The sequence below is a fragment of the Panthera leo genome, chromosome B2 (genome assembly GCF_018350215.1).
Source record: "Panthera leo isolate Ple1 chromosome B2, P.leo_Ple1_pat1.1, whole genome shotgun sequence".
Lineage (NCBI taxonomy): Eukaryota > Metazoa > Chordata > Mammalia > Carnivora > Felidae > Panthera > Panthera leo.
This window is the reverse complement of record NC_056683.1, coordinates 73,562,592-73,575,826: the sequence shown is the minus strand read 5'-3', so window position 1 is coordinate 73,575,826 and position 13,235 is coordinate 73,562,592.

Sequence of the window (13,235 nt, the reverse complement as noted above, 5' to 3'; positions counted from 1 at the left end):
ATTTGGATGCCTTTTATTTCTTTTTGTTGTCTGATTGCTGAAGCTGAGATTTCCAGTACTATGTTAAATAGTAGTGGTGAAAGTGGGCATCTTTGTCTTTTTCTTGGTGTTAGGGGAAAGGCTCTCAGGTTTCCCCATTGAGGATGATATTAGCTGTAGGTCTTTCATATATGGCTTTTATGATGTTGAGGTATATTCCATCTATCCTTACTTTGTTGAGGCTTTTTATCAAAAATTCATGGTGTATTTTGTCAAATAGTTTTTCTGCATCTATTGACAGGATCATATGGTTCTTATCCTTTCTTTTATTATTGTGGTGTATCACGTTGATTGATCTGTGAATATTGAACCAGCCCTGCCACCCAGGAATGAATCCCACTTGATTATGGTGAATAATTCTTTAAATGTACTGTTGTATTTGATTTCCTAGTAGTATCTTGTTGAGACATCACGATTCCAGATTTCAAGCTATATTAAAAAGCTATAGTCATTAGGACAGTATGGCATTGGCATAAAAACAGACACATAGATCAATGGACAGGATAGAAAACCCAAAAATGGACCTGCAAATATATGGTCAACTAATATTTGACCAAAAACAGGAAAGAATATCCAATGGAAAAAAAGGCAGTCTCTTTAACAAATGGTGCTGGGAGAACTGGACAGCAACATGCAGAAGAATGAAACTAGACCACTTTCTTACACCATTCACAAAAATAAACTCAAAATGGATAAAGGAGCTGAATGTGAGACAGGAAACCACCAAAACCCTAGAGAGGAAAGTAGGGAAAAACCTCTCTGACCTCAGCCGCAGCAATTTCTTACGTGACACATCCCCAAAGGCAAGGGAATTGAAAGCAAAAATGAACTACTGGGACCTCATGAAAATAAAAAGCTTCTGCACTACAAAGGAAATAATCAACAAAACTAAAAGGCAAACAACGGAATGGGAAAAGATATTTGCAAATGACATACCGGACAAAGGGCTAGTATCCAAAATCTATAAAGAACTCACCAAACTCCACACCCGAAAAACAAATAATCCAGTAAAGAAATGGGCAGAAAACATGAATAGACACTTCTCTAAAGAAGACATCCAGATGGCCAACAGGCACATGAAAAGATGCTCAACATCACTCCTCATCAGGGAAATACAGATCAAAACCACACTGAGATATCATCTCACCCCAGTCAGAGTGGCCAAAATGAACAAATCAGGAGACTATAGATGTTGGTAAGGATGTGGAGAAACGGGAACCCTCTTGCACTGTTGGTAGGAATGCAAACTGGTGCAGCTGCTCTGGAAAACAGTGTGGAAGTCCCTCAAAAAGTTAAAAATAGATCTACCCTATGACCCAGCAATAGCACTGCTAGGAATTTACCCAAGGGATACAGGAGTGCTGATGCATAGGGGCACTTGTACCCCAATGTTTATAGTGGCACTTTCAACAATAGCCAAATTATGGAAAGAGCCTAAATGTCCATCAACTGATGAATGGATAAAGACATTGTGATTTATACACACAATGGAATACTACTTGGCAATGAGAAAGAATGAAATATGGCCTTTTGTAGCAATGTGGATGGAACTGGAGAGTGTTATGCTAAGTGAAATAAGCCATACAGAGAAAGGCAGATACCATATATCTTCACTCTTATGTGGATTCTGAGAAACTTAACAAAAACCCATGGGGGAGGGGAAGGAAAAAAAAAGTTAGGGAGGGAGGCAAACCATAAGAGACTCTTAAAAACTGAGAATAAACTGAGGGTTGATGGGGGGTGGGAGAGAGGGGAAAGTGGGTGATGGGCATTGAGGAGGGCACCTTTTGGGATGAGCACTGGGTGTTGTATGGAAACCAATTTGACGATAAATTTCATATTAAAAAAAAAAGGAAAATAGTTTGGCAACTCCTTAAAATGTTAAATAAAAGGTTACCATATGACTCAACAGTCACACCTTTACGTATATATTCAAGAGAAATGAAAACATATGTCCACACCAAAACTTGTAAATGAATGTTCATAGCATTATTCATACCAGCCAAAAACTGTTTCCACTCTTTGGACATTGTTTGAACAGTGTTTGGACATTGTCCCAAAGGTCCATTAATTGATGGATGGATGGATAAACGAATATGGTATATTCATACAATGGTATGTTATTTGCCAATAAAAAGGAATGAAGTACTAATACATGCTATAACATGAATGAATCTTGAAAACATGGTATATGAAAAAAGCCAGTCAAAATAGGCCACATTTTGTATAACTCCATTTACAGGAAATATCAAGAATAGGCAAATTTGTAGACACAGAAAGTAAATTACTGGTTGCCCTGTGCTGGAATTGGTAGTGGATAAAATAGGGAGTATCTGCTAATGGACATGGATTCTTCTGGGGCTGATAGATATGTTCTAAAATTGATTATGGTAATGGTTGCATAACTGGGAATATACTAAAAAACTGTTGACTTGTATACTTTAAATGAATGAATTATATGTAAATTATATCTCAATAAAACTGTTAAAACTAATAACCAAAATTTTTGAATTAAAAAAATCCGGACAAATGAGTTTTAAACATAATAATGACCATAATTAAGAAAGTCCTGAGAGAGCTGTTTAAAAGTATTAAACTTTACATCTCCCAGATTAAAGAACTTCACATGAATATAGGCTGATATGGAAGGACAGAACACATTCTATATGAAGAACAGAAATATGTGTACAAAACCCAGTACCTCCAGTTCCTCCTTTTTCTAATTCATCTTCCATACTGTCACTGGTGAGATCTTTTTAAAGGCAAAATTCTGAGCAATTCATTCTCTGCTCAAAGCCTTAATAATACCTCATCACCTCCACAATAAGGTCCAGACCCTTTAATGTAACATTCATAGCCCCTCACACCCCTTTCCTCAAACAATTCCTTATAGCCCATTCTCCCAAAATACCAATAAGTTTGTGGTTCCCTAAACATGCTATATTTTTTCTTTCCTTCTGATTTTGAATATTCAACACTACTCAGAGGACTTTCCACTCAGATACTTTCTTCACCTGCCTGTAAACTCATGTTCATTCTCTGATACTCATCTTAACATCACCTTCTTCTTGAAATGTTTTGGCCTCATAGCACTGTTCTAATCTACGTACTACCCATGCAAGTTATGATACCTCATGTATGATAATTATTTGTTTACATCATTAACTTCTATGTCAGACTGTAGTCTTTTTTTTTTTTTTTCTTTTTTTTTTTTTTTTGTATACTCACTGCCAAGGAAAGCACCTATTGAAGGACTATATGGATGAATGGATGGATGGATGGATGGATGTGGATGGATGGACAGATTACAACCTAAGAGTCTCAATCATCTACTTTAATCCTAGTGCAATTTGAAATACTTAAATCATCAATCTGATACCTTCTTAGCTAATAGGATTTTAGAATAATTTGTAACTTCCAGAAAAATAGTTTAGAAATTATAGCACTATTTTTTTCATTTTTTTTAATGTTTATTTTTGAGAGAGAGAGAGAGATTGACAGAGCATGAGAGGGGAAGGGGCAGAGAGAGAGGGAGACACAGAATTTGAAGCAGGCTTCAGGCTCTGAGCTGTCAGCACAGAGCCCAACGCGGGGTTTGAACTCAAGGAGCATGAGATCATGACCTGAGCTGAAGTTGGACACTTAACTGACTGAGCCATCCAAGTGCCTTATATATTCTAGTACTTTTAATGGGAACTGACTTTTCTTTTACTCTCCTTCTTAAAGAAAAACAGATGAGTCACCCTGTCTTAAAAAAAAAAAGTTAAAAAATAATACACTTTTCATGATATAGATTCATATTCACTGCATCAAACAACAGAATTTAGCTTGGTACTTCAGCAGCTTGGTGTTATGAGAAGTTTTGAAATTTCAACAAAGCTTATCAAGCTCACATAAAATAATATAAATATATTAATTTGGTATAACATTACTTTTTTGTTTTATTTATTTATTTTTGAAAGAGAGTATGCAAGCAGTGGGGGCAGAGAGAGAGAGGTCAGAGGATCTGCAGCAGGCTCTGCTTTGACAGCACTGAGCCCATGTGGGTGCCAAACTCATGAACTGTGAGATCATGACCTGAGCCAAAGTCAGACACTCAACTGACTGAGCCACCCAGGCACCCCATAAATACTAATTTGGAGTAGTGACTGAAATGTTTTTAAAGAGTTATCTAAATAGCCAAAACAATCTTGAGAAAGAACAAAGCTGGAGGTACCACGATGCCAGATTTCAAGATAAACTACAAAGCTATAGTAATCAAAAAAGTATAGTACTGGCACAAAAATAGATGCTTAAATCAATGAACAGGATGGAAATAAACCCATGCATATATGGTCAATTAATCTATGACAGAGGAGGCAAGAGTATACAATGGGGAAAAGATGGTTTCTTCAATAAATGATGTTGCAAAAACTGGACGGCTACATGCAAAAGAATGAAACTGGACCACTTTCTTACACCATACACAAATAAACTCAAAATGGATTAAGGACCTAAGTGTGAGACCCGAAACCATAAAACTCCTAAAAGAAAGCAGGCAGTAATCTTTTGGACATCGGCCTTAGCAACATATGTGCAGATCTGTGTCCTCAGGCAAAGGAAATAAAAGCAAATTAAACTATCGGGACTATGCCAAACTAAAAAGATTTTGCATAGCAAAGGAAGGCATCTACAAAACAAAAAGGCAACTTACTGAATGAAGAAGATATTTGCAAATGACATATTCGATAAAGAGTTAATATCTAGGGTCGCCAGGGTGGCTCAGTCAGTTAAGCATCCGACTTTGGCTCAAGTCATGATTTCGTAGTCCATGAGTTGGAGCCCCATGTCAGGTTCTATGCTGACAGCTCTCAAAGCCTGGAGTCTGCTTTGGATTCTCCCTCTCTCTCTGCCCCTCCCCAACTGGCAGTATGTCTCTCTCTCTCTCTTAAAAATAAATAAACATTAAAAGAAGAGTTAATACCTAAAATATATAAAGAGTGGATACAACAACTCACAAACACACATGCACACACATGCACAATCCGATTTGAAAATGAGCAGGGGAGGGGCGCCTGGGTGGCTTAGTCGGTTAAGCGTCCGACTTCAGCTCAGGTCATGATCTCGAGGTCCGTGAGTTCAAGCCCCGCGTTGGGCTCTGGGCTCATGGCCCAGAGCCTGGAGCCTGCTTCGGATTCTGTGTCTCCCTCTCTCTCTGCCCCTCCCCCATTCATGCTCTGTCTCTCTCTGTCTCAAAAATAAATAAAACGTTAAAAAAAAATTTTTTTTAAATGAGCAGGGGACTTGAGTAGACATTTTTTCAAAAAATACATACAGATGGCCAGCAGACACATGAAAAGATGCTCAACATCACTAATCATCAGGGAAATGCAAATCAAAACTACAGTGAGATACCACCTCACACCAGTCAGAATGGCTAGTATCAAAAAGGAAAGAAATAAGTGTCGGTGAGAACGTGGAGGATATGGGAAACTTCATGCACTGTTGGTGGGAATATAAATGGGTGTAACCACTGTGGAAAACAGTATGGAGCGTTCCCAAAAATTTAAAAATAGAAATAACCTATAATCTAGTGATTTCACTACTGGGTATTTACTCAAGGAAAACAAAAACACAAATTCAAAAAGTTTTGCACCCCTATGTTTATTGCAGCTTTATTTACAACAGCCAAAATTGGGAAGCAACCCAAGTGATCATGAATAGATGAATGGATAAAGAAGATGTGGTGTGTATATGTATATAATGGTATATTACTCCGTCATCAAAAAGAATGAGATCTTGACATTTGCAACAATATGGATGGATCTAGAGGGTCCTATGTGAAGTGCAATAAGCCAGACAGAGAAAGACAAACACCGTATGATTTCACTTACAACAAAGATAGACAGAATCATAAATACAGAGAACAAACAGAGAAGGCTTGGGGGGGATGGGTGAAATGGGTGAAAGAGATTAAGAAGTACAAACTTCCAGTTGTAAAATAAATACATCACACGGATGAAAAGTACAGCTAGGGAATATAATCAATAATATTGTAATAACATTTTATGGTGACTACACTTATCCTAGTGAGCATTGAATAATGTATAGAATTGTCAAATCACTATGTTGTACACCTAAAACTAATATAACATTGTATGTCAACTATATTTCAATATGTTTAAATACTAATAATAAATAAATAAGAAGTTGCCAAATATATGCTCCATATAGCCAATGTGACAAATATATTTTATTGTAAGCAATTCATTATAACATTTTTTTCATCTTTGGAAAGAATGGAAAAATGTACTTATTAGATCTCAAGTTGTACCTAATATGAAAAGTATAGAATTCCTAGTTACTTGAGCATGAAATATTATTTATTACAATTCTGAATAGCTTTACTAAACTTGATTTTCTATTAAAATATCTGTTATAAATTTTTTCATGTGTATAATCTCATTATAAATTGATTTCTAGCTAAGAAAAAAATACACCTAACATATCAGGTTCCATTTTATGATGAGAAAATATTGAGAAAATATTTTCATGCTCAAGAAAACTGCAACAATGTATTGTCAGTACAAATATTGCACAATTTTTTTCCATTGTTTGCTTTTGTATTCCTAAAAGCTTATGTCTTAAAAACAGACCACAAAACATTAGATTTTTTTATATAATTAGGAACCAGATAAGTATTCTGCTTTGTCTCTTAAGGACAATTTTAGAGCCTATGGCAGTTATCACTTAGTTAAAAACCCATCTCAGACTTCTCTGTCTTTTCTAATCCCAAGGCTGCTTATTATTAAACTTTAGCTGGTGGGCTCACAAGTGGATCATGTATAAAGAAATTTCCAAGGCATGGAATTTGGACTGAGCTTAGCTGTTATCAAAAGAAATAATAAATTGCTTGGCACAGAAATAATGTTTTTATCTTAGAATTTTTGCTGCTCTTGGTATTTTTCTTGCGGTTGTCTATTTCCACCTTGCTTTATGGTTACCTATATACAATGCTTATTCCCCTACTGTATTGCAGGTAAGACACTGACTTTTACTCATCTTTTTATAACTCACACTACTTTTTACAGGTATTTAGCAAATAAGAGTTACCGAATCAATGTCATTCGAACGTCAAATTGTCCAATTAATTTGTTTAACTTCATGTATAGAATTGTGATAATGCCAAAGCTATGTTTACAGAAAATGTTGGCTCCACCACGATTGCAAACATCGATGATACGATAATTAAACGTGTTCTATAGATCAGCTTATATGCAGATAGATGTCGTTTTCTTCCTTCTTCTAGTTCATTTTCTTGAATAGGCAGCCGCACACTTAAGTACTTCCTGTAAGAGGACTCTGATATTTTAGCGCCCTCCAGAGGCTTCCACGGTATTCCAGCACTTGTCCTTGGAGAGTATGCTGGTGCGCTGCTAGCGGAAGTCCACAATTGTGCGTTAGAGACATAAAAGTTGCCAGGATCTGCAACAGCCGGCATGCCTTCCCGGACTGAAGCAACCTTCTCAGAAGGCGCATCTCAGCAGCTTAAGGAGCCTGGCTGGCACTTGGGTCACCCACTCTAGGAAGCTGATCATAAATCAGAGGCAGGCCCCTAAGAGATATACAAAATGACCTTCAAAATGTGGAAAGAAAATATTAGGGCCTCCACTTACATATTTTGTCTAAAAATATGAAAAAAAAATATACTTGATTATTACTGTTTAATAAGCAAATTGCCAAAATATGGAACTCAATATATCCTGAGGAAAGAAGGGGAGAGGTAGATGCCAATCCTTTCTTTGCCTCAGTTTATCGTGGTTCACTGATCCTAACCTTAATCCTAATCCTCACCATCATCAGGTGTAGCAGACAGACACTGTAGACACCATGCCCCATACTTGCTGGGCCCACCTAATTCACCTAAGGTGCAGTAAACAGTTTGCATCACGCTGAAAACCTTCCATCTCTAGCACCAGCATCTCTCCTCGCTGTCTGATTCTCCAGCACCATGGGAGTTTGGAGTTTTCTCTGCCCAAAACAAGTGTAACCCAAAAGCGAAGGGGAGTTAAAGCCACTGGCGAAAAGCATCAACCAATGGGGGATGAAAGTTGGCGGATAAATGCCCTCATCATCCAGGGAAAGGATGATTCTGAGGTATGTCCAACATGGCTTCTGAGAGGTCACTATTGGGATTGAGCCCACAGCAGCAATGTGCTTCATAGCACACCCTGTGTATCACTGTACCCTCATGCTTCTGAATATTACCTCCCAAGAAAATGACCTGCACTTAGTCCTTCACACAGGGGCTGCTATTGAGGCAATCCAAAACGTCAGGTGAAATGGATTTATGTAATGTTGTCTAGTTAAAAGAACAATGCTTACATAATGGAAACATGTTTTTAAAAGATTCCTTCAAAGAAACTTCATAATGAAGATAATGCTGATATGGAAGAGCGAGTGAACAAGAAACTGACATTGTTGACACTTCTCTAAAACCAAGAAGGAGTTTGTTGTCAACCAAACTGCGATATAAAATAATGAAAATCTAATCAGATCTAACAAGAAGTGGGCCAAAAATAAAAATTGTCTAAGGCTATTTAAAATAGGCATTTATATCCATTATAATGGTAAACCTCACCCTATTTGTATACTGTGCCTTGAGATACTAGTTAATGATTGTATGATACATCACAATTGACAAGACATTTAACTGTGTTGTTTAAACTTACTATGTTTCTATTTTTGTGTTTCCTAACATACTTAATGTTAGTAAATTAATAAAGTAGTGCTTGTACAAGTTAGTGCATTTATAAATAATTTACGAATTTGTCCTTCTAGCACTTTCCTAAATGGGGGTACTTACTCAGATTTCTTTGCTAATAAGAGTCCATGATCAAAAATTGTTAAGACCATTGTGTAAAGGATAGTAGATTTTGTAACTATGTAACTATCAGAGATAACCTTGTTGAAATTTGATTTTACATACAAGAGAAGTGAGTTCCAGACGGTTCATTGCTTTTATAGGGTCACCCCTGATTGATGGTAGAATAAAATCATAAGCAAGTCTTCTGATGTTCAGTTCAAAAATCCACCACAGAGTGTAAGACATCTGAAGTGACTTTACCCTCATTTCGAAGGCCCACTCGTCTCTGGCACACATTCTCTCCTGCTGTCTGCTCTTTGCTCCTCTTTCACCCATGACCCACCTTGGCTCTCAGTGTCTTTGTATTTTTGACTCCTTTACAGTTATTGACATTAATCCATTCCTCCATGTGGACCTGTCTTGTACGTGCCCTCTCTAGCGCATCTACTCACTTTGTCCTAAATGACAGCTCCATACTCTGTTTTGTCTTGCCTCATAGTCTTATCTTTCCAACCCAATGCTACCTGTTGTCCAACATGACAGGGCTAATATTCACCAAGAGGTCCAGATAAAGCTGCTGAGGTCTAATTTGGCTTTGGGTTATATGAACCATGCTAGTTGTTTGCATCTCTACTTGTTGTTGGGCCAGTGGACAGTACTTTAATCTCAAGTTTCCCTTTAAACTGTGAACTGATTTGATTCTCAATTGCTCTAGGATTAGTTGAGGAGTTGGAGGAAGCTGAGATTATTAATTTACTTCCAGATATGTATCTGTAAGTTTGTAACTTGAGTAACTATTGTATTCTCATAGCTATAATGGAAAAATAATTAGGACCTCAGTGTAATACACAGAAGCAGAGCAAAAGGAAATGTAAGGAAGTACGATGATTTGAGAGCATGGATTTAAAACCAAATTGTGGTCTAATCCAGCTCTGTCATTTATTAGCTGCATAAACTTGAAGTCAGTTCACTTCTCTATGTCTGTCTCTCCATCTATAAAAGGAGAGTAATAATTGTACCTACTTCAAAAGAAATTTGTAAATATTAAATAGGACAATACAGCTAACACACTTAGAGTAATGTCTGCTGAACAACAAGTGCTGTATTAGTATTAGACAGTAGAGTAATCTTCATGAAATATAAGTGTTAGGTAGATCTTCATCTATTCACTTAACAAGTGTCTGATGCCCAAAATTGGGCTCGGGAATTGTATTGTAGGGAATACAATAAAGTAAAATACATGGCACTTAACCTCAAAAGAAATGAGATAGGATGCAGGTCTGAGTTACACCAGCAGAAATGGTCATGGAGATAAATAGAAAATGTTTTAAATTTAAAAATTAGAATACACAGGATAGAGTGACCGATTAAATGCAGGAATAAATGAAAAAGATGTTTAAAAAAAGACATTTTTACCGATCCTCAGGCTTGTATGTTTATATAAACTACGTTTTAGAATGAGTGAGGTAATGCAGAGGGACTGAAAGGCTTTGAATGAAAGATAATGTGGTTGATTTAGATATTTCTAGTTTGTGGTGCCTATAAGTAGAGATGAAACTGAAGTCCAGGAGAAAGGAAGACTGGAATTTGAGTTGGGATGATTGTTGAGGACATAATCATTGAGGTCACCCAGAGAAGACATTTAAAGGAAGAAGAAAATTCAAATTAGCCCAATATGTAAAAAAGAACAGAGGAAGAATAAATCAGCAAAGTCAAAAAGTAGAATGTAGAAGAACTAACAAAGTGTAATATAGTGGAAACAAAGGATGGAGAAAGGTCTAAAGATCCAACTTTGGCAACTGCTATGCGAAGATTGAGAAGATTGAGTAGGATGAAACTGAACACAAAGCCTTGGGTATGATGATTAGGCAACAACTGATTACAGTGAGTGGGTACAGACAGTACATAATAGCAGTGGTATAGAGAGCATTTACAGGCCAAACCTGGAGTTTTATTCTGCCATCCAATCAACTGTCTGATTTACTGAGCAACATACTAACACCCTCTAAGCCTGTGTTCTCATGTGTATAAATAAGGCTACTGCTGATACCTACACTTCATTGGACTCGTGGAAGATTTAAATGAGATAATACATGTAAACTGTACAGTGCCTGGCACTCATTATTCACTCAATAAAAATTAGCTATTATTAATAATAACAATATTATAATCAGTTAAAGAGCAAAAGGGAGGTTAGGTCACGGAGGCTTCTCAAGAAATCTACAAGAGGAGAGACATGAAACAATCACTTGATTAGTAAACTGTGTCCAAGAAGGGATTTTTAAAATTCTACGATGGAGAAAGCCTTGAGCATGTTTTTAGACAGAAGAGAAAGAACCAGTAATAGAATAAAAATATTATAAGAAGAGGGGAGCTCTTTATTTAGAGAGAATTTTCTCATAACAGATAAATTTCATAAAGAGATAATATGACAAGTTCAATAAATCAATAACAGAGAACAATATTTGAGTTGAAACATCTATGGATAAATCTAATTATGAAACCACCTACAATTCGTTTGCTGTTCTCAAACAAAAAAAGTGTTTCCTCTATGGAGCACTTTCAATTTACAATTCTTTTCTGCTTCTGAAATGAATGTGAATTCTTGAAAGATGTGGCTAAGAGTCTGGACAGCTTTATCTAGATGAGATATCACCTCTTTCCAATAGTTTTTCTACTCATGTGAGAATTGGAAATGATGGGGGGGGGGGAGAGAGGAGAGAGAGAAGGAAGTGCCCAACAGACCAGGCATTCAATCCCCCAGACAGATCTTGGGATGCAGGGATTAACTTCAGTGGGTAAGACACATGGAGAATATTAACTAGATTTTGTTAGTCATAAATATTCAGCAAAGAAGTCAAATAGCCTTTTCTAAAATGGATGGAGATCAGTGGCCCCACAATAGTGAGAGAAATGGGGAAAAGGGAAAACAGAGGGGAGTACAGAATACTTTCATCTCAGTTAAGTAGTTTGGTTCAAAAAAATGAGTGTTGAATGTTAGGAGTTAAAGAAGTATGATAAACCGTTTTGACTGCCAGATACCATTTAGCTTTTCCAGAATCATACTTCTACTTGTCATACTTAGAGAAAGACTTAACAGCGACATCTTCACGATTTTGCCTACAGTTGATCCTGCAGGCAAGTGAAGATGATCCTTTTAGCTCAGTTCTCTAGATGGCTCCAATCCTCCCTCCAAAGGAGTTCTGGTTTCTAGGTGAGTGAAAAGAGTGATGGAAGAAAAGTGCCTCTCCAGATTTTTCTCTCATGGAGGCAGCAGCAGCAGCAGCAGCAACCAACTCACCTTGGTGAAAGCTTCTCTGTTAAATTCTCACTTTCTTCTTGGCCATCTATTGTTAGTAGGAAAAGAATCTAATAGACCAATTCATGCTGAGTTGCTGATGACTGATAATGGTTATTATGATATCCCTTCAGGGTATTTACATTTGAGCAAAAGAAAGCATTGACTCTGAAGGTAGGAATTTTAAGTACTTTGGAATGCTCTAGGGGAGATGTGTGAAGGCTCAGGGCTCTTCCCAGCACTTCACCAATTATATCATATAAACAACAGCCTGCTTTCAGCTCTGACTATTCTTGGCAGGCTACAAGGCTGAGGATCCTAAGAATCATAACCATGTGACTAGAGTCTCAATGCTAAACCCTGCCTAGAAAGAAAAGTCTTGGTGATTTAGGAAGACAGGTGAAACTACCTCCTTTGTGTATGGATTAGCTGTAACAATTAAATGTATCTTCTGTGGATTGTTTTCACTCCATTGGTTACAAAATATATCCCCGACAGTTATTTTAATCTGAAAAAAGAGAGAGAAAGAATGTAGTTCATAGGAACTGTATTTCTAGAAAAAGAAAACCTCGGGCTACCTTCAGGAAGTAGAGAATTTTCATTGATGAAAAACTTAGCATGCATAAGCACTGAATATGTATTTATTAGTCAGGAAGTAACATTTGTAGAAAAGACAGTATAGTAACTATTGTGGGCAAATATAAAGAAGACAGTAACAAACTACTAAATATTTGAAAACAAATGTGAGAAACAGATATATAACCCAGAGCAACTGTGTGTGTGTGTGTGTGTGTGTGTGTGTGTGTGTGTAGAATGTGGATGAAGAGCATAATAAAGTTATCAAGCATTGCTTTAAGGCAAAGACAATAGTACTTCCTGTCTTTATGTGGGGCAATTCCTTTCACAATTTTTTAATGTTTACTTACAGAGAAAGAGAGTGTGCATATGTGCAATAAGGGGAGAGGCAGGGAGAGAGGGAGAAAGAGAATCCCAAGCAGGCCCCACTCTTTCAGTGCAGAGCCCAATGCAGGGCTTGATCCCATGGACCCATGA